Genomic DNA, 22500 nt, shown 5'->3' on the forward strand with positions numbered 1-22500 from the left:
CATACCAATCTTCTGAATTTAAAACTTATCATTAAATACAAATTTTTCATCAACAATGCCAAAATTTTTAAAAAGTTTAATGATAGTAAAGGGAGCAATGGTAAATCATAAGTTTAAAGTTCTTCAGATAAAAAAACAATAAATCATCAACAGGGGGAAATTTCGTAAACAAAGGGAAATAACATCAAAACCCCATGTTAAAATCATTTAAGTCAGTCAAAGGGGCTTAATTTTCCCAAAAATCTATTTTGTTTTTAACATTAAAGTTAGAAAAATTTTCCAACCCAAAAAGGCTCAAAATAAAAACAAAACCCTTTGGATAATTTATATGAAACGCCCTTTGGGGCTAATAATTTGGGCTGACTGGATTCCCTGGTTTGTGTGTTTTTTTTGGGCCCTAAAGTAAGGTAAAGATGGATTAGTAAAGAAATTGTTTTTAATTTTATCTTTGTTTTGATATTCTTTTAAAAATTTTTCCCTTCCCAAAAACAGACAAAATAAATGCAATAGTAATTATGAAAGAAAATGATTACCAAAAAAAATGAATAATCTCTTAGATATAAAAAACCCATTCTAAACTTGGAAAAATCCCCCAAAGGCCCTTTACTTCTTTCAATAAAACAATAAAACTTCTACTGAAAGGCAAAGATGGAATTTCAAACAATTTACTTCCACTAATCCATCTTTTTCCTTCATTATGGACTAATAAAAACACACAAACCAGGGGAAACGGTCAGACCAATTATTAGCTCCATGGGTCAGTTTCATATAAATTATCCAAAAAGGCTTGTTGATTTTTGAGCCCCATTGTTGGCAAAATTTTTCAATGTTAAAAAAAAACATAGACTTGGTTGATAAAATTTAAACTCAACCCGCTGGTTTTAGATATTTGATGATATTTTGTGTCTTATGCCCAAAAAAAGTAGATATACACCATTTTCTTGGAAAAAAATTAAATAGCTTAGCCCCTTCTATAAACTTTACTGTTGAGTTTGAAGAAAATAACCTTCCTTTTCTAGATGTTTTAATTTTTTAAAGGGTAATAATGAATTCAAATTTAAAATTTACAGAAAACCTACAAATAACTGTTCCTATGTCCACTATTATTCCTCGCATCAAGATAGTCAAACTGTCTGTTTTCTCATCAATGTTTTTGAGAGCTTTACGAATTTGTAGTCCTGAGTTCATAGATGAGGAAATATCCAAAATTTATGATATAGGTAATGATTTAAAATACCCAGGAAATGTAATTGATAAATCTTTTAAAGTTGCTAGGAACACTTTTTATAATCCAAAAAAGGGCAACCAGCCTTATTCAACTAAAAATATGTTGGTTCTCCCTTACCATGAAAACTTGGTTGATATACCTTCTCTTCTTAAGACTTTTAATATTAAAGTTGTATTCAAAAATCTTGATACAGTAAAAAAACTTTTGATTAAGAATTCCCCCCAAAATGCTGATGGATGTGTCTATAAGATTCCTTGTAAAATTTGCGATAAAGTTTATTACGGTCAAACTGGTAAAAATCTCGAACTAAGATTAAAACAACATAAATATAGCATTAGAACTGGACAAGATTCCAATGCTCTATTTATTCATGTAAGAGATTTTAACCATCCAATTGATTTTCAAAAAGTTGAGAAAGTAGTATCAAGCAAGTCCATGGTCGACAGGAATATAATTGAATCTTGTTTCATAAAAAGCAGTTTTGACAATAATATGAATATTTCCTTTGGTTTATATAAATTAGATCCATTTATAATTAATAGAATTTGGGTAGAATTTAATAATACACTAGACAAATAAATAGCTTGGGGGTGAGTTTTGCAAAGGACCTATCCAAGTTGGCTCGCCGCGCGTCACGTGTTTAACCGTTGTGGGATCTGATAGTGAGGTGCTGGCCGACCCCTTATATAGCTTCCTTGGATGCTTCACTTTCATAGTTCCTTGATAATGTGAGTAGTCACGAAAGCGCTTGGAATTTCTCTATTCTTTCAGAGTGGTTGTTTTGCGTATATATATATATATATATATATATATATATATATATATATATATATATATATATATATATATATATATATATATATATATATATATATATATATATACATATACATATACATACAATAAGATTATAATAAGCATATGATGTCACAATATGCAAAATAACCACTGTGAAAAATACTGAAATTCTATTCGCTTTCATGATTTCTCGCATTATCAAGGAAGTGGAAAAATAATAGGATAGCAGAAAGCTTATAAGGCTAAGATATCACCTCACATGTGATCTGACGCCTGACCCAGCATGCTGAGCCTGGGAGCGTAGGGAAGAATTTGTCAGGTCACATATCAAATGAAATTTATGAGTGACATGTCAGATATAACTTAAATTCAATTCAAATTTTATTATTTATAAATGAATAATTTATATAATCCTGAACTAATATTCACATTAAAAGTAATACTATTTTTTGAAACTTTACTCTCAACCATGGCTCTTCTCGTCTTCTTGAAAATCAGTTGAATGGTTAAAATTTCTCACATGAATAAACCGAACATTAGACTTTTGTTTTTGTTTTTGTAATCTTAGTTTTCTAGTTTAACTCTATTAAACTTTACTGCAATTTTTTTACAAGGATTCTTTTAGACAAGCATGAGTATTTTTATTTTTTTTTTGGTGGGGGGGGGGATTCTTAATCAGATGTTTTCTCTTTAACTTTGTCAATACTTTTAAAAGCAGCTTAGATTTTAAAATTTTAAGTTGAGAAGGTATTTCAAGAAGATTTTCATAGTAAGGAAGAACCAATATATTCTTCGTTTAATATGCTTGTTTGCCCCTTTTTCAGATTGTAAAATATATTTCTGGCAATTTTAAAGGATTTGTCAATCATTTTTGGTGGGATATTTTAGATCAATCGCTTTTTCATAAATATACAAATATTTTTTTCATATGAATATTTTTTCATAAATATATTAATCTAGAGGAAGGACAAGGAGGCTCAGCATCACACCATTCACTCACTGTTCTCCCACACATGATGCTGGGTACAGGAAGCCCACTCACTGCTCTCCCACACATGATGCTGGGTGCAGGAAGCCCACTCACTGCTCTCCCACACATGATGCTGGGTACAGGAAGCCCACTCACTGCTCTCCCACACATGATGCTGGGTACAGGAAGCCCACTCACTGCTCTCCCACACATGATGCTGGGTACAGGAAGCCCAGTCACTGCTCTCCCACACATGATGCTGGGTGCAGGAAGCCCACTCACTGCTCTCCCACACATGATGCTGGGTGCAGGAAGCCCACTCACTGCTCTCCCACACATGATGCTGGGTACAGGAAGCCCACTCACTGCTCTCCCACACATGATGCTGGGTACAGGAAGCCCACTCACTGCTCTCCCACACATGATGCTGGGTACAGGAAGCCCACTCACTGCTCTCCCACACATGATGCTGGGTACAGGAAGCCCAGTCACTGCTCTCCCACACATGATGCTGGGTACAGGAAGCCCACTCACTGCTCTCCCACGCCTAATGTTAGGTAGTGCAGGAAGCCTCCATTGTTTACAGAAATAAGAAAAAAATGTGAAACCTATTAGATCGCCCAAAAACCGCGTCAAAAAGTCACTTAATATCAGAACTTGTGATAATCATAACCATATTTTTTAAAGGTGTGGAATGGTAGGCCAGTGGAAGGCCTCGGTCACATGCCCAAAATCTCAAGTGGTGGGTCATCATGTAACTAAGTTCCGCGTCATGAAGAACATGTCCTGTTTCCAGACAAATCTTGCCTAACATAACTTAACCTAACCTAACCTAGCCTAGCCTAGCCTAGCCTAGCCTAGCCTAGCCTATCCTATCCCAACCTAACTGCGTCAAATCCATTTCAATTTATCTAGTGTCATTATGAAGTCATATTTACGGGTTGGTGTTTTTCTTGTTAAATTACTTTGTGTATCAGTTGGAGTAACGTACGATTGAAACGTTTATTTCTCGTTTCCTAATACCAAAGCACCGTTTGATTCAGAACGTTCTAGAACCCTTAGGCGTCACCTTACCCCTAGATATACGTGATGGTTGATACCTTAAAATGTACTTTGTGACAGACGAGATGATTCAAGTGTGTAGCATACTACAGAACTGTATGTTTTATGAAGTTGTCCTGGTTGGTAAGGATGGATTGCTGAGAATTTTTGGGCATTCCAGAGTATTTCTAGAGTTTCCTCCGTATTTCTGCGTGTTCCTGAGTATTTCTGCGTGTTCCTGAGTATTTCTGCGTGTTCCTGAGTATTTCTGCGTGTTCCTGAGTATTTCTGCGTGTTCCTGAGTATTTCTGCGTGTTCCTGAGTATTTCTGCGTGTTCCTGAGTATTTCTGAATGTTCCTGAGTATTTCTGCGTGTTCCTGAGTATTTCTGCGTGTTCCTGAGTATTTCTGAATGTTCCTGAGTATTTCTGAATGTTCCTGAGTATTTCTGAATGTTCCTGAGTATTTCTGCGTGTTCCTGAGTATTTCTGCGTGTTCCTGAGTATTTCTGAATGTTCCTGAGTATTTCTGAATGTTCCTGAGCATTTCTGCGTGTTCCTGAGTATTTCTGAATGTTCCTGAGTATTTCTGCGTGTTCCTGAGTATTTCTGAATGTTCCTGAGTATTTCTGCGTGTTCCTGAGTATTTCTGAATGTTCCTGAGTATTTCTGCGTGTTCCTGAGTATTTCTGCGTGTTCCTGAGTATTTCTGCGTGTTCCTGAGTATTTCTGCGTGTTCCTGAGTATTTCTGCGTGTTCCTGAGTATTTCTGAATGTTCCTGAGTATTTCTGCGTGTTCCTGAGTATTTCTGCGTGTTCCTGAGTATTTCTGAATGTTCCTGAGTATTTCTGCGTGTTCCTGAGTATTTCTGCGTGTTCCTGAGTATTTCTGAATGTTCCTGAGTATTTCTGCGTGTTCCTGAGTATTTCTGCGTGTTCCTGAGTATTTCTGCGTGTTCCTGAGTATTTCTGAATGTTCCTGAGTATTTCTGAATGTTCCTGAGTATTTCTGCGTGTTCCTGAGTATTTCTGCGTGTTCCTGAGTATTTCTGAATGTTCCTGAGTATTTCTGAATGTTCCTGAGCATTTCTGCGTGTTCCTGAGTATTTCTGAATGTTCCTGAGTATTTCTGCATGTTCCTGAGTATTTCTGAATGTTCCTGAGTATTTCTGAATGTTCCTGAGTATTTCTGCGTGTTCCTGAGTATTTCTGCGTGTTCCTGAGTATTTCTGCGTGTTCCTGAGTATTTCTGCGTGTTCCTGAGTATTTCTGCGTGTTCCTGAGTATTTCTGAATGTTCCTGAGTATTTCTGAATGTTCCTGAGCATTTCTGCGTGTTCCTGAGTATTTCTGAATGTTCCTGAGTATTTCTGCATGTTCCTGAGTATTTCTGAATGTTCCTGAGTATTTCTGAATGTTCCTGAGTATTTCTGAATGTTCCTGAGTATTTCTGCGTGTTCCTGAGTATTTCTGAATGTTCCTGAGTATTTCTGCGTGTTCCTGAGTATTTCTGAATGTTCCTGAGTATTTCTGCGTGTTCCTGAGTATTTCTGCATGTTCCTGAGTATTTCTGCATGTTCCTGAGTATTTCTGAATGTTCCTGAGTATTTCTGCATGTTCCTGAGTATTTCTGAATGTTCCTGAGTATTTCTGCGTGTTCCTGAGTATTTCTGAATGTTCCTGAGTATATCTGCGTGTTCCTGAGTATTTCTGAATGTTCCTGGGTATTTCTGCATGTTCCTGAGCATTTCTTAACCATTCCTGTCAACTCTACATAACTATTAAAAAGTTATTATTATCAGCGTGGATTTAAGTTAAATTCTTTACCCCTGAAACCAACATGTTGAATATATATAGAACTGATGTTTAGAGTTTAATGTTAGAAAAATATTACCAACCTCATTTCCAAAATGCCTCATGTTCCTCTAGCATATATGAAAGTGAAAAATTAAAAATATCACATCAAGATTAAGATAAAACGAAGCTTAAAGTTTGCTATACTTATTTCATAACATCAATTCATATGTGATTGACGTTATTAAACTATTATATTCATTGACTCTGTTATAATTGAGATTACAACTTATTTTAAAATGTAATTCAGTTTTTCCAAATCTGGATCTCATTATTTATTCATTACAATATAATATTATGAATATTATGTGAGTGAAAGGTAATATTGTATTAAACATTTACGCTAATTAGCTTATTGGAAACTGTGATATTTTTAGAAATAAAACGAATTATTTTCTGGAAGTGAGACACTAGTTTTTATTCGTTTAATCAGTTTACGAAGGTAATAATTATTAACGATGTTAATATATGGGTTATTTTAGTTAACACATTAGTTCACCTTGTGCTTCAAGGTGCGGCGCTCATCACACATCTGACCACGTAATGTGTACCTCTTGAACAGAAAAATTAGGGACCACTGGTGCATACATGGACAAGTATACATGATGACGGTACATCACTTAACAGCACATCCTAAAGAGGCACCTAAGTTTCCCGTCTTCTAATAACATGTTCATTTTTCCATTATAATCTACCTTGTCCATAATTACTATTGCATTTACTTTGTCTGTTTCGTATGGTGAAGTCTAGGATCATTCTTATATTCATGGTATAACAAATCTTTGAGGACAGTTGTGTTGCAGAGGTCTGAGACCTCTGCAACACAGGATCCTGGACTTCACTTTACGAAACAGACACAGTAATTATGGGCATGGTAGATTATACTGGAAAAATGAGCATATTATTAAAAGACTGGGGTACTTAGGTGCCTCTGAGAGACGAGATCAAAACTGAAACCTTCGGTAACAAAAATTAAATTATGTTGCAACACACTCTCAACTTTCTTCAACACACATCCACTCATTTCCCTTTTTTCACACTAATCAATTATTCAGTCACCCATTTTATTTCCTGTGCCTGGCAGTGAATTTTCTCTGGCTAAATAATTACTGAATGGTTATAGACGTATTGTTGAGCACTGTGTACGTCGCAGCTGACAGCCAACACAGCTGTGTGACGAGTCTTGACATGTTTACGGATTATCAGTTTCAAAATACTTGTGTTATGAAAAAGCCTGATGAAACATATTAATAAGTTAATTAGCGATAAAAATAAAAATTGACTCAGGTGTGATTGGCGGGAGCAAAAATATAAATTTAATCAAGTATTGCGGAGCTGTTTATTATGTAATGTTCTCTTACAGGTGTGTACTCACCTAGTTGTACTCACCTAGTTGAGGTTGCGGGGGTCGAGTCCGAGCTCCTGGCCCCGCCTCTTCACTGATCGCTACTAGGTCACTCTCCCTGAGCCGTGAGCTTTATCGTACCTCTGCTTAAAGCTATGTATGGATCCTGCCTCCACTACATCGCTTCCCAAACTATTCCACTTACTGACTACTCTGTGGCTGAAGAAATACTTCCTAACATCCCTGTGATTCATCTGTGTCTTTAGCTTCCAACTGTGTCCCCTTGTTACTGTGTCCAATCTCTGGAACATCCTGTTTTTGTCCACCTTGTCAATTCCTCTCAGTATTTTGTATGTCGTTATCATGTCCCCCCTATCTCTCCTGTCCTCCAGTGTCGTCAGGTTGATTTCCCTTAACCTCTCCTCGTAGGACATACCTCTTAGCTCTGGGACTAGTCTTGTTGCAAACCTTTGCACTTTCTCTAGTTTCTTTACGTGCTTGGCTAGGTGTGGGTTCCAAACTGGTGCCGCATACTCCAATATGGGCCTAACGTATACGGTGTACAGGGTCCTGAACGATTCCTTATTAAGATGTCGGAATGCTGTTCTGAGGTTTGCTAGGCGCCCATATGCTGCAGCAGTTATTTGGTTGATGTGCGCTTCAGGAGATGTGCCTGGTGTTATACTCACCCCAAGATCTTTTTCCTTGAGTGAGGTTTGTAGTCTCTGACCCCCTAGACTGTACTCCGTTTGCGGCCTTCTTTGCCCTTCCCCAATCTTCATGACTTTGCACTTGGTGGGATTGAACTCCAGGAGCCAATTGCTGGACCAGTTCTGCAGCCTGTCCAGATCCCTTTGTAGTTCTGCCTGGTCTTCGATCGAGTGTATTCTTCTCATCAACTTCACGTCATCTGCAAACAGGGACACCTCAGAGTCTATTCCTTCCGTCATGTCGTTCACAAATACCAGAAACAGCACTGGTCCTAGGACTGACCCCTGCGGGACCCCGCTGGTCACAGGTGCCCACTCTGACACCTCGCCACGTACCATGACTCGCTGCTGTCTTCCTGACAAGTATTCCCTGATCCATTGTAGTGCCTTCCCTGTTATCCCTGCTTGGTCCTCCAGTTTTTGCACCAATCTCTTGTGTGGAACTGTGTCAAACGCCTTCTTGCAGTCCAAGAAAATGCAATCCACCCACCCCTCTCTCTCTTGTCTTACTGCTGTCACCATGTCATAGAACTCCAGTAGGTTTGTGACACAGGATTTCCCGTCCCTGAAACCATGCTGGCTGCTGTTGATGAGATCATTCCTTTCTAGGTGTTCCACCACTCTTCTCCTGATAATCTTCTCCATGATTTTGCATACTATACATGTCAGTGACACTGGTCTGTAGTTTAATGCTTCATGTCTGTCTCCTTTTTTAAAGATTGGGACTACATTTGCTGTCTTCCATGCCTCAGGCAATCTCCCTGTTTCGATAGATGTATTGAATATTGTTGTTAGGGGTACACATAGCGCCTCTGCTCCCTCTCTCAATACCCATGGGGAGATGTTATCTGGCCCCATTGCCTTTGAGGTATCTAGCTCACTCAGAAGCCTCTTCACTTCTTCCTCGGTTGTGTGCACTGTGTCCAGCACTTGGTGGTGTGCCCCACCTCTCCGTCTTTCTGGAGTCCCTTCTGTCTCCTCTGTGAACACTTCTTTGAATCTCTTGTTGAGTTCTTCACATACTTCCCGGTCATTTCCTGTTGTCTCTCCTCCTTCCTTCCTTAGCCTGATTACCTGGTCCTTGACTGTTGTTTTCCTCCTGATGTGGCTGTACAACAGTTTCGGGTCAGATTTGGCTTTCGCTGCTATGTCATTTTCATATTGTCTTTGGGCCTCCCTTCTTATCTGTGCATATTCATTTCTGGCTCTACGACTGTTCTCCTTATTCTCCTGGGTCCTTTGCCTGTGTGTGTGTGTGTGTGTGTGTGTGTGTGTGTGTGTGTGTGTGTGTGTGTGTGCTTACCTAGTTGTACTCACTTAGTTGTGGTTGCAGGGATCGATTCACAGCTCCTGGCCCCCTCTTCACTGGCCGCTACTAGGTCACTCTTTCTGCTCCATGAGCTTTATCATACCCGTTCTTAAAGCTATGTATGGATCCTGCCTCCACTACATCACTTCCCAGACTATTCCACACCATGACAACTCTGACTTAAAAAATATTTCCTAACATCCCTGTGATTCATCTGAGTCTTCAACTTCCAACTGTGGCCTCTTCTTGCTGTGTCCCATCTCTGGAACCTCCTGTCTGTCCACCTTGTTGATTCTTCTCAGTATTTTATAAGTCGTTATCATATCCCCTCATCTCTCCTGTGTTCCAGTGTCGTCAGGTCGAGTTCCCTTAGCCTCTCCTTGTAGGACATACCCCTTACCTCCAGGACAAGTCTTGTTGCAAACTTTTGCACTTTCTCTAGCTTCCTTACCTGCTTGGCTAGATGTGGTGCTGAATACTCCAATATGGGCCTAACGTACACTGTACAGGGTCCTGAACGAGTCGTTATTACGATGTCGGAATGCTGTTCTTAGGTTTGCTGCACCGGTTATGTGGTTGATGTGCGCCTCAGGAGATATGCCCTTGAGTGAGGTTTGTAGTCTCTGGCTCCCTAGAGGGGGCCCAGACACACACACACACACACTCATCCTAGGGGTGTGTGTGTGTGTGTGTGTGTTTGTGTGTATGTTAGATTAAAGAAAAAGAAAGTGAGGGAGAAATAACAGCAGTGTGAGCGTATAAACAACAACAGCAGCAAGATGACTTGATAGGCTCAACTCGATATTATTTTCTGCCAGATACGATAGAATAATCAATTAATTCTATCCCAAACTCCATAATATTTCAATGATATTTAGTTGCAAGCTCTCTTAATAATGGACGCTGCTAGAATGCAAGTCCAGCTTTAGAGTTCTTCAAACAATCCACGGTGCTGGTGGGGATTGAACTCGCGGCATGCGAGTTGCAAAACTCCAGGCCAGCTCGTAAACCACTGGGCCAGCTGCCTACGATAAGATTCATCCAACTAGGAATATTTATACACTATAGGGAGTTATACAGTTCTTCACTTACCAGAGGACCCTTGCAACAACGTGTCGACCCTTGCTGGATGGTCACATCTTTGTACATCCATAGGTTGCACAAGTCACTCGTGCCCGGAATACAGAGCACGACCAAGAAATGCGGAGGGTGCTATCCATCCTCGTTTCCATCGTTACTATATCTCTTGGGCTAAGGCCCTCAAATGTATAAGGTCCTATTATACATATTCAACATGTGAGGCGAATGTATATAATGTGTAAACCAGACTACATACAACGTTTCGCTCTTAACATCCAAACGTTGCATTTGTTTTATGTATAGCAACCAAGCTTTTGGAATTGTTTTTATCGTGGTTATGTCTTTTATCGCTGTTAGGAGACGGAGGATCGAGCCTCGACCGCTCCTCATGCAGGACAGCAAACAAAACACGATTTCGTAGAAAAAAAAAATATGCGCTCGTGGTTATATTACGTTCTTAACATATGAAGCTTTGAGCTGGACAGCACAGTTTCATCAAACTGTTGGTATTTTATCTATGCAGTATGTTTTCAGTATTCTGAATGATCTGAGGGTTAAGCCACTCTTAACATCCGTTGCATCTGAGAGTTAAGCCACTCGTGACACTCAGTTACTCTGAGAGTTAAGCCACTCTTGACACTCGTTACATCTCGAGTTTTTAGCGTCATTGTGATACGCTCTTTTAAAAACCAGTGTACGCATTAGAGACGCTAATTCAATGATTAAATGAATAAACAAATGTGACTGATTAATAATTAGAAAAATAAACATTTTGAAGTTTGATAATTGAGTAAATACAACATTATATAAAGTTGGTCTGTGTTAATAACTTTGAGGTCAGTCTTGCCACTGAAACCTGACCAAGTCAGGTTTCAGTGGCGAGTTTCAATGGTATGGAAAGCACTGTGAAGATGTTTCGCCCACCAATGATTATCAGTCCAGTACAGAGAACGATTACTGGTGATTGTGCAAGATGAGCTGGTTGTAGTAGTAACAATAGTAATAGTAGCAGTAGTAGTAGTGATAGTATTAGCAGCAGTAATAAGTAGCAGTATTAAGTAGTAGTAGTAGTAGGAGTAACAGCAGCAGTAGTAAGTAGTAGTAGTAGGAGTAACAGCAGCAGTAGTAAGTAGTAGTAGTAGTAACAGCAGCAGTAGTAAGTAGTAGTAGTAACAGCAGCAGTAGTAAGTAGTAGTAGTAACAGCAGCAGTAGTAAGTAGTAGTAGTAACAGCAGCAGTAGTAAGTAGTAGTAGTAGTAGTAGCAGCAGCTGTAGTAAGTAGTAGTAGTAGTAGTAACAGCAGCAGTAGTAAGTAGTAGTAGCAATAACAGCAGAAGTAGCAAGTAGTAGTAACAACAACAGTAGTAGCAGTAGTAGTAATAGTAGCAGCAACAGTAGTAAGTAGCACTAGAAGTAGTAGTAGCAGTAGTAATAGTAGTAGTATTAACTTGATGTGATCAGTCCCTCAGCCTTGAAAGGAGTTGCTCAGTCTGTTACTCTTGATGACCAGTTGATAAGAATCAGACCTGGCGAATCAGACCTGAAGAATCAGACCTGAAGAATCAGACCTGAAGAATCAGACCTGAAGAATCAGACCTGAAGAATCAGACCTGAAGAATCAGACCTGAAGAATCAGACCTGAAGAATCCTCTATCATCTGAGAACATCTTTCGACTCTCCGAAAGTATAATTATCTTCATATCTTATCCATGTATTATCTTATTATTTTTTATTATATATTATGTATGCTTCAGTTTTGTATTCAGGTGTTCATTATTTTGATAATAATCACTGATATAAATCACCATAATTAGGTTGGTAATAACGTGATTTAAATGCATGTATTTTCTTAGTGACTCCTTTGGTAATTATTAACGTCTTAGCTACTTCTTAAGTAAGCACTGTCTTCTTAGTGATTTCTTAAGTGTACATCATGTTCTTAGCGACTCCTAAAGAAACTGCTGTGTTCTTAGTGACTATTCTTGGACCTGCCAGTTTTACCTTGCTAATGATTCATTTGCAACAATAACAGCAACCAAAGCAACAGCAAGAACAACCAAAACAACTTCAACCCATGAAAACCAATTACATAAACAAAAACAGCAACATCACTAAAAACATTAACACCATCATAAACAACAACAGGACAATACCATCAACAACACCAGAACAACGTCAACAGCATCCATAATACCACCATTAACAACACCAGAACAACGTCAACAGCATCCATAATACCACCATTAACAACACCAGAACAACGTCAACTGCATCCATAATACCACCATTAACAACACCAGAACAACGTCAACTGCATCCATAATACCACCATCAACAACAACCATCACACCAGGGCAACACCATCATCAACAACCATAACACCAGGGTAACACCATCATCAACAACCATAACACCAGGGCAACACCATCATCAACAACCATCACACCAGGGCAACACCATCATCAACAACCATCACACCAGGGCAACACCATCATCAACAACCATAACACCAGGGCAACACCATCATCAACAACCATAGCACCAGGGCAACACCATCATCAACAACCATAACACCAGGGCAACACCATCATCAACAACCATAACACCAGGGCAACACCAACATCAACATCCATAACACCAGGGCAACACCATCATCAACAACCATAACACCAGGGCAACACCATCATCAACAACCATAACACCAGGGCAACACCATCATCAACAACCATAACACCAGGGCAACACCATCATCAACAATCATAACACCAGGGCAACACCATCAACAACCATAACACCAGGACAACATCAACAACCATAACACCAGGGCAACACCAACAACCATAACACCAGGACAACATCACCAACAACCATGACACCAGGACAACACCAACAACCATAACACCAGGACTACACCATAACCAACAACCATAACACCAGGACATCATCATCAACCACAACACCAGGGCAACACCATCGTCAACAACCATAACACCAGGGCAACACCATCATCAACAACCATAACACCAGGGCAACACCATCATCAACAACCATAACACCAGGGCAACACCATCATCAACAACCATAACACCAGGGCAACACCATCATCAACAACCATAACACCAGGGCAACACCATCATCAACAACCATAACACCAGGGCAACACCATCATCAACAACCATAACACCAGGGCAACACCATCATCAACCATAACACCAGGGCAACACCATCAACAACCATAACACCAGTGCAACACCATCATCAACAACCATAACACCAGGGCAACACCATCATCAACAACCATAACACCAGGGCAACACCATCATCAACAACCATAACACCAGGGCAACACCAGCAACCATAACACCAGGGCAACACCAACAACCATAACACCAGGGCAACACCAACAACCATAACACCAGGGCAACACCAACAACCATAACACCAGGGCAACACCATCATCAACAACCATAACACCAGGGCAACACCATCATCAACAACCATAACACCAGGGCAACACCATCATCAACAACCATAACACCAGGGCAACATCATCTTCAACAACCATAACACCAGGGCAACACCAACAACCATAACACCAGGGCAACATCATCTTCAACAACCATAACACCAGGGCAACACCAACAACCATAACACCAGGGCAACACCAACAACCATAACACCAGGGCAACACCATCATTAACAACCATAACACTAGGACAACATCATCATCCATAATAATCATAATAACATCAACAACCGTAATACCAGGACAACACCATAACAACCATAACACCATCAACACCATAACACTAGCACATCAACAACTAAACACCAGCACAACACCAACAACAACCATAACAACCAAAACAATTGTTTTATTCGCTGTTTTTTTTCCACATGGAGGCACCGAGGTTTATTAAACCTTGCACATTATACTATTGTATTCTATAATGAAATTCATTTTTGTTATACAGTATGAGGAGAGCTTCCGCTGTTGGTGTAACTTTTAATCAAGTCAAGCTGATTATTATAATCAAGTTTGTTGGGGAATGCAAGGTCATAAAATCAACTTTGTCGGGAAGGTGTGATTTTAAAGTTGATTTTTTTTTTTTTTTTTTTAAGATTTTTCCTCCGAAGTAGCTAGTTTATTGTGCGTCCCATATACATCCTGTGGAGGGTAGCGCAAGCGCATAATGGAGACACAAGAGGCCTAGGGACTAGGCCCCAGAAGGGCTAACAGGAGTACATATGGATTTATTTCTAAAGTTGATAAATGAGACACTTGTGATACCTAAATGTTGGACAAGTGTCTCATTTATTAACTTGTCGGTTTTCTAAATTATTTAGTCACACTTTTAAAGTTGTTTTGGTCAAGCTCTGTGTAGAGCGAAACGTTGTCACAGAAGAAGCTTGCTCTAACACCCGTCTCTTTTACATCAGTTGTAGTCAAGGTGTGAAAAAATTAGTGTATTTCACTGTGACACAACACCGTCGGTGGAGTCACTGTCTCTAAATCGTCAGCGTTCGATTTTCACTGTCATGTTTCTTCAGCTTTCTCGTTTGTTCCCAGTTTCTTCTTCGCGCATCAAAACGTTCTTAAATCCAGAAATAAATTTTCCTCGCGGGAATCTCAGACGAAAAAAAACACACTAAGTAGTAATTATCTTCATTTACTAATCAAACCTTTATGCATTATGTTACATATTGATGTTAATGTATGTTAACTGACGTTAAACTGACCTAACATTGACAGTGAATGTAAAGAAAAATGTTCAAAGCAGATACAATAATTCTGAAAACTTTTGCGTTAGGAGAGGTTTAAGTAACTTACGAGACTGAAGTGTTTTTTTTTTATGTAATTAAATATATTAAGATTGTTGAAGTTGCATGCAACTGATCATTGTGGTGACTTATGCGGTGACCTTTACAAGTTAGGGTTTATGACGTATTTGTGTAGCATGTTCAACACGCGAGTGTGTAATATTTATGTTGTGTTCTGTTGTGTTGTGTTTTGAGTGTTGTGTGTTTGTGTTGTTTCTGTTGTGTGCGTGAGGTGTTGGGTGTGTTTGAGTGTTGTGTTTGTATGAATGTTGTGTGTATCGGTGTTGTGTGTGTATAGAAGCGTTGTGTTGTGTATGAGTATACTCACCTAATTGTACTCACGTAATTGTGATTGCAGGGGTCGAGACTTAGCTCCTGGCTCCGCTTCTTCAATGATCGCTACTAGGTCCTCTATCTCCTTGCTCCATGAGCCTTATCATACCTCGTCTTAAAGCTATGTATGGTGCCTGCCTCCACTACATCTCTTGCTAGACTATTCCACTTCCTGAAAACTCTATGATTGAAGAAATACTTCCTAACATCCCTTTGACTCATCTGAGTCTTCAGCTTCCAATTGTGACTCCTTGTTTCTGTGTCCCATCTCTGGAACAACCTGTCTCTTGTCAATTCCTCTCCGTATTTTATATGTCGTTATCAAGTCTCCCCTAACTCTTCTGTCCTCCAGTGTCGTCAAACCGATTTCCCTTAACCTTTCTTCGTAGGACATTCCTCTTAGCTCTGGGACTAGCCTTGTTGCAAACCTTTGCACTTTCTCTAATTTCTTGACATGACTGACCAGGTGTGGGTTCCAAACTCGTGCTGCATACTCCAATAAGGGTCTGATGCACACGGTACACAGAGTCACAAGCGCCCACTCTGGCACCTCGTCACGTACTATTAACTCGTTGCCTCCCTGTCAGGTATTCTCTGATCCATTGCATTGCCTTTCCTGTTATGCTTGCGTGATCCTCTAGCTTTTTGCACTAATTTCTTGTGAGGAACTGTGTCGAAGGCCTTCTTGTAGTCCAAGAAAATGCAATCTATCCACCCCTCTTCCGTTACCTTGTCATAAAATTCCAGTAGGTTTGTGACACAGGATTTCTCTTCCATGAAACCGCGCTGGTTGTTGCTTATAAGCTTGTTCCTTTTCCTTTCTAGGTGCTCCACCACTCTCTTCCTGATAATCTTCTCCATGACTTTGCATACTATACACGTCAGTGACACTGGTCTGTAGTGTAATGCAGTGTGTTTAATGTGTGTGTGTGAACTCATGTATATACTCACCTGTATGTAGCTGTAAGGGTCAATTCTTAGCTCCTGTCCCCGCCTTTTCGCCAGTCGCTACTAGATTCACTACTAGCTTCAACCGCCTTTCCGTACCTCGTCTTAAAGCTGTGCATAGATCCTGCCTCTACCACTTCACTGTCCAGTTTATTCCATTTCCTGACCAATGTAAGGCTGAAGGAATAGTTCCTAACATCCTTATGTGTGTTGTATGTGTGTTGTACTTGTGCTACGTGTAAGCTTATGTATTGTGTATCTGTAGTGTGTTGTTTCGTGTGTGCATTGTGGTTCGTTCGTACTTGTGTGTTTTGTGTTGAGTGTGTATCACTCCTCCCCACACAATCCCCTTCTCCTTACTTCCCTCAGCGTGTATCCTCCATCCCTTCCCTACCGCAGCGGCTCAGCAAGAAAGATGAGAGTGGGGAGCAAATAATGATACGGTGTGAGCCTGGAGAAGCTGAGGTGTGGTGGCCACACCAAGGGCTGAGCCCACTGGTCTCATGCTCTCCTCCTTGAGGTAATTATCTTCCAGTGGTCTGCCATGGATCTGCCCCCCGCATAATTAGAACATTTTTCACACCGCCAACCTCCTGGGAAAGGAAGGGGGGAGGGGGAAGGGGGACTAGGGTGAAGATGCGAGAGATAGAGGCAGGGAGTCGGGAAGAGAGAGATAGAGAGTTGGGCTAGAGAGTGGCAAGGATTGAGGAAAGAGACCGGGAGCGATGGGAGTAAGAAAATAATTATAACTAGCGAGATAAGAGAGGCTGATTAGAATAGAATAACTGGCGAGGGAGAGATATGGGGAGAAAGTACGTTAAGTAGAAGGAAAATGAGAGACAGATGGAGGAGAACGAAGAGATGGTAGAAAAGTTAGAAAGGGGAAGGAACAAAGGACGAACAGAAGAAGGAAGGATTAAGAATAGAAGGAAGGAAGAAGGAAGAGGAAAAGATAGAAAATATGAATGAAATGAAACAAGCGCTCGAAGGACTGATTAATGGTTGAAAACAATAACATAAATATTAGCAATCGCCTGATTTGAAATCAGTCACTGATAGCGTCGAGGCTTGCCGCGAGTTTAAACCCCACCAGTACCAGGTTTTTTTTTTCAGATTCCCTCAGAGATGCCTGGAGACGAGGATGCTGCTAGCAACACAGCCGCCTGCCTACATTCTGAGTAATAAACTAGGCTCCAAGAAAATGTTTTTCCCGTGTGTCAACAACCCGAGCCTCCTTTACCCTAAGGCAATTAAACGGAAGAACTGATGATTTGAAGCCTACCAGAAGAATCATTCAATAGCCATCACATGGACACTTATGAAGAATTAGACACATGTGCAACATCTGGATGTTGCATACGTGTCTAATTCTTCATCTTGTGGGTATTGTATACCATTCATGTATACCACTGTAACTTACATCAAGTAAACAGGTACCAACACAGATCGAAACCAAACCGAACATTCAACTGAGTAAGGTCTTCCTTATTGCATGAAAACTGATCTCATAATTTATTTAATAAAATTTCCACACTATGGCTTACTCGAGGCAAACAATATAAACTTTTCTCTGAGCAATATAAACCATTGCTTTTAGTTTGAAGCCGTTCGAAAGTTGATGAATAAGACGCATGAAAAAGACGCATGTTTCGCCCTCGCAGCTGGTTTCTTCAGTCGAATACAGGCGAATGTAACTCAGGGGACAGTAGAAAACCTTCCTCTGAGTCATGTCAGTGTTGAACAAGACTATGAACCTTCCTCTGAGTCATGTCAGTGTTGAACAAGACTATGAACCTTCCTCTGAGTCATGTCAGTGTTGAACAAGACTATGAACCTTCCTCTGAGTCATGTCAGTGTTGAACAAGACTATGAACCTTCCTCTGAGTCACGTCAGTGTTGAACAAGACCATGAACCTTCCTCTGAGTCACGTCAATGTTGAACTAAACTACGAACCTTGCTCTGAGTCACATCAGTGTTGAACAAGAGAGTCGAATGAGACAATCATAAATTATCACATGATAACCAATATTTATTTTGTTATTTATTTATTTCACAACTCCTTCAAGAAAATTTATCAAACAAGTAACCATACTTCACAAAATCAATCGAAATCTTCCTCTACGTAAGCTAAAACACTTTGTTTACACAAGACTTCTTTTCTACAGTTATTGCACGGAAAACAATGTGGTTAATAAACCTGGCAGATGCAAATGTTGCTTTGAGCAGAACCCGCCATTATTCAAAGTTTGAAGCCATTCTGAACAGGCTTTTCCCAGTTATTGCTCGGAATCCGGCAAATTCAACTTTCATTAACTAGAGTTAGTATATTGACAAAGTTACATATGCACATCCGAAATTTACATGATACCATCTTATCCAGAGATGCATCAGCTACTGAATTTGAAACTGATTCTGAACTTTGTGGGTGCAGGGTGTTTCGGGGGTCAACGCCCCCGCGGTCCCGTTCATAGGTCATAATTGGCCTATTTTAAGGGAAAATACCAAATTATATTAAAATTAAAACTGGCAGAGTGACACACATTCCAATAACAATTCGGGTGTATCAAGTTAGATACACCAGTGTCCAAAGTTTGAAGCCTATCAGGTGAGACATTGTCAGAGTATCTCACGGCAACCAAAACCAGGAATGGCCTATACAAACTGACCAGTGGGAATCTGCAAGCCCTAATTTACGTGAAAACTTATCCTAAAACGTAAAGCATAAAACTGAAGAAGCACTGGAGGATGTAGAAAGGATGTTAAAACTTGCAAAAGCCTTGATACATACACCAGTACTTTGTGACTGTATATTAAATGTACGTCTGGTACGTCTTGTTGTATGGAGGTACGTCTAAGAGACGTAAATCTTTTCTTAAAGGTACAGCACACACAGAGCTTTCTTAAACATATACATATAAAGTCATTTTCTTAAATATATATATATATAGCGCACACAGACCTTTTCTTAAACATATACAGCATATACAGACCTTTTCCTTAACGTATATAGCCACAAACATACCTTTCGTAAATATAAATAGCACACACAGACCTTTTCTTAATGTGGCACTACAAGTACTGTACTTGATAAAACTTCTTGCAGGCGAAACGTCGCTTCAGTCCAACTTCTGGGTCAGCACATAATTACAACGTCAAGTACCCACCAGAGTACACCATATAAATACTTATCTATCCAACAGTCAACTGATGTCAAAGTTTGACTCCCTATATGATAAATATCCTGACAGAAGGAAACGTTCATAAACAAAAGTTTAGTGTTTTTCCTTCACTATTGTTGACAGTATGCCATTTGTTTCCCCAAAATTGCTCTTAGTTTATTTTCCCATTGTAAGCAACAGGATTTACATAGAAAATATCAGCCATAGAAGACATCAGATTAACGAAAGGTTGAGGAGAGAGTAATGACAGGACAACTATAATTCAAATACAATAATACAACTCAATAAAAGCAACGAGGGGAAATAAAACCGCTCGCCTTACCAGAAACATGAATAAAGCGGCTGGGAAATGTAGAAATGAAGGAAGGTGAAAATTATTCATGGGGAAATGAGAGGGCAGGGAGGGGCGGGGAGGAGAGGCTGGTGGTGCGGGGAAATTTACATAGCATTGGTAGAATTTATGTGACCACCAGACAAGCACTGGGCCCGCACTCAGAGCCCTCCCGAATTGGAACGTGGGGGGAAGGGTAGAGGGTCCTAGTGCAGGCGCTGGGGAACGCTAGGGAACGTCGGAGAACATCAGGGAACACTACTGAACGTGTGCAAACACTAGGACCACTAAGGGACGTGGAGAAACACTAGGAATATTAAGGGACGTGGAGAAACACTAGGACTACTAAGGAACGTGGAGAAACACTAGGACTACTAAGGAACGTGGAGAAACACTAGGACTACTAAGGAACGTGGAGAAACACTAGGACTACTAAGGAACGTGGAGAAACACTAGGACTACTAAGGGACGTGGAGAAACACTAGGACCACTAAGGAACGTGGAGAAACACTAGGACTATTAAGGGACGTAGAGAAACACTAGGACTACTAAGGGACGTGGAGAAACACTAGGACCACTAAGGAACGTGGAGAAACACTAGGACTACTAGGAAACTGGAGAAACACTAGGGCTACTAGGAAACTGGAGAAACACTAGGGCTACTAGGAAACTGGAGAAACACTAGGACTACTAGGAAACTGGAGAAACACTAGGACTACTAGGAAACTGGAGAAACACTAGGACTACTAGGAAACTGGAGAAACACTAGGACTACTAGGAAACGTGGAGAAACACTAGGACTACTAGGAAACGTGGAGAAACACTAGGACTACTAGGAAACGTGGAGAAACACTAGGACTAGGAAACGTGGAGAAACACTAGGACTGCTAGGAAACTGGAGAAACACTAGGGCTACTACGAAACTGGAGAAACACTAGGACTACCAGGGAACGTGGAGAAACACAAGAACATGTTAGACAGTGTCGGACATAGAGGAGATCTCTTGGCTTATTGCCAAGTTAATTTTAAACCAATAAAATGTTGAAAATATTGCTATGTTTTTTAAACTTTTAACCCAGGTGGTTATTTCAGTTATACCTTTCCAATTAACAATTTTTTTCACAGTTCCTGATATAGTTTTCTCTTAGCATTTGTTAGTGCAGCTTAGAAGGTTCTGAGTAAGAACTCTGGGGGTTGAAATTAAGACAAATGTGCAACATCTGGGTATCTTTATTGTAGACGTTTCGCCACTGGATGGCGAAACGTCTACAATAAAGATACCCAGATGTTGCACATGTGTCTTAATTTCATCCTTGTCGGTATTGTATACCATTCTTGTACAACTCAGGGGTTCTACAACCACGATATGCTTCACCAATCCTCGTAGCTTCACTTGTTAGGTTCCGTAGTTGTGGATAATTTACAGTATTCACCATAATGTTTACGTTTACGATGGAAAATTCACGTTCTCGTTCTCGATTCCCTTGATCTGTGAGCAAGTTCTCAATAATGGCAACTAAATCATCACTAAATTTGTGTGTGTTCCAGTAGACTCGTGAAAATTATTCTATTGATCTAAACAGTTAATGATGTAACATCTGTGATGTGGGATAAGTATAAGTATTTTTCCTTTTGTATTTATCTTCTTGATTATTGGAAATATCAAGATTGACAGTTGTGAATCTTGGAAAGTGATCATGTAGAAGATTATTAATTATAAGTTATTCATCATATATGATACATTGAATGCTGGGAAAAGTGAGGTAATATTGAGAAAGCAAATCATCTCGTAAATAGCTGGACCAAAACGTCCAGGCATGAAGGAAGGCCGAAAAAGATTTATGAAAACTTTCATAGACGTTACTGATTGTATTCAAATTGATAAGCTTTAGATACAGAGAATAAATTTTAGACCAATTTTTTTTATAAATAAGTCACCCTTTTTTTCTCCTTCTTTCACAAATAACAAAAATATAGATTGTCACTAAGTATATATATGACTAAAGTTCCTAAAGTTGTTTGTTGGACAGCATTAAACTCCTTTTCCACGGACATTTGAACAATTGGCCGTCAAATAATGATCCAGTTATATTCTGTTTAAACATCATTTATCAGAAGAGTATCATAAATTAAATTATTGTTTATTATTAAATTATTGTAAACTTATCTAAAACATATTTAGCTGGATTAGGCTAAATTAAATTCATCTTGTTATAATAAGGTTAGGAAAGTTTTCTAGGGTTCTTTTGGTGCAAAATTATTATTTTTTACATTAACATAAATGAAAAAAATATATCTTTAAACGTAATAAAGGAAATTTAAAGAAAGACTTCATTTTAAACGAGTTCTAACTAACCCTTCCCTAACAGCCATTAAACTGAATTTCTAGACTAAGTACATTACATACTATGTGCCAATGACTTTATACTTTCAGCAAAGGGACAAAATAGGTTAGATTTAGAGACTATATATTAAATGGTTCAAACTTGAGCTAATGACTATGACTCTTCACATGGATTATTGAATTTGAAAATTGTCTCTCACCTGTTAAGGT

This window comes from Cherax quadricarinatus, chromosome 73, assembly GCF_038502225.1.
Source record: "Cherax quadricarinatus isolate ZL_2023a chromosome 73, ASM3850222v1, whole genome shotgun sequence".
Taxonomy (NCBI): domain Eukaryota; kingdom Metazoa; phylum Arthropoda; class Malacostraca; order Decapoda; family Parastacidae; genus Cherax; species Cherax quadricarinatus.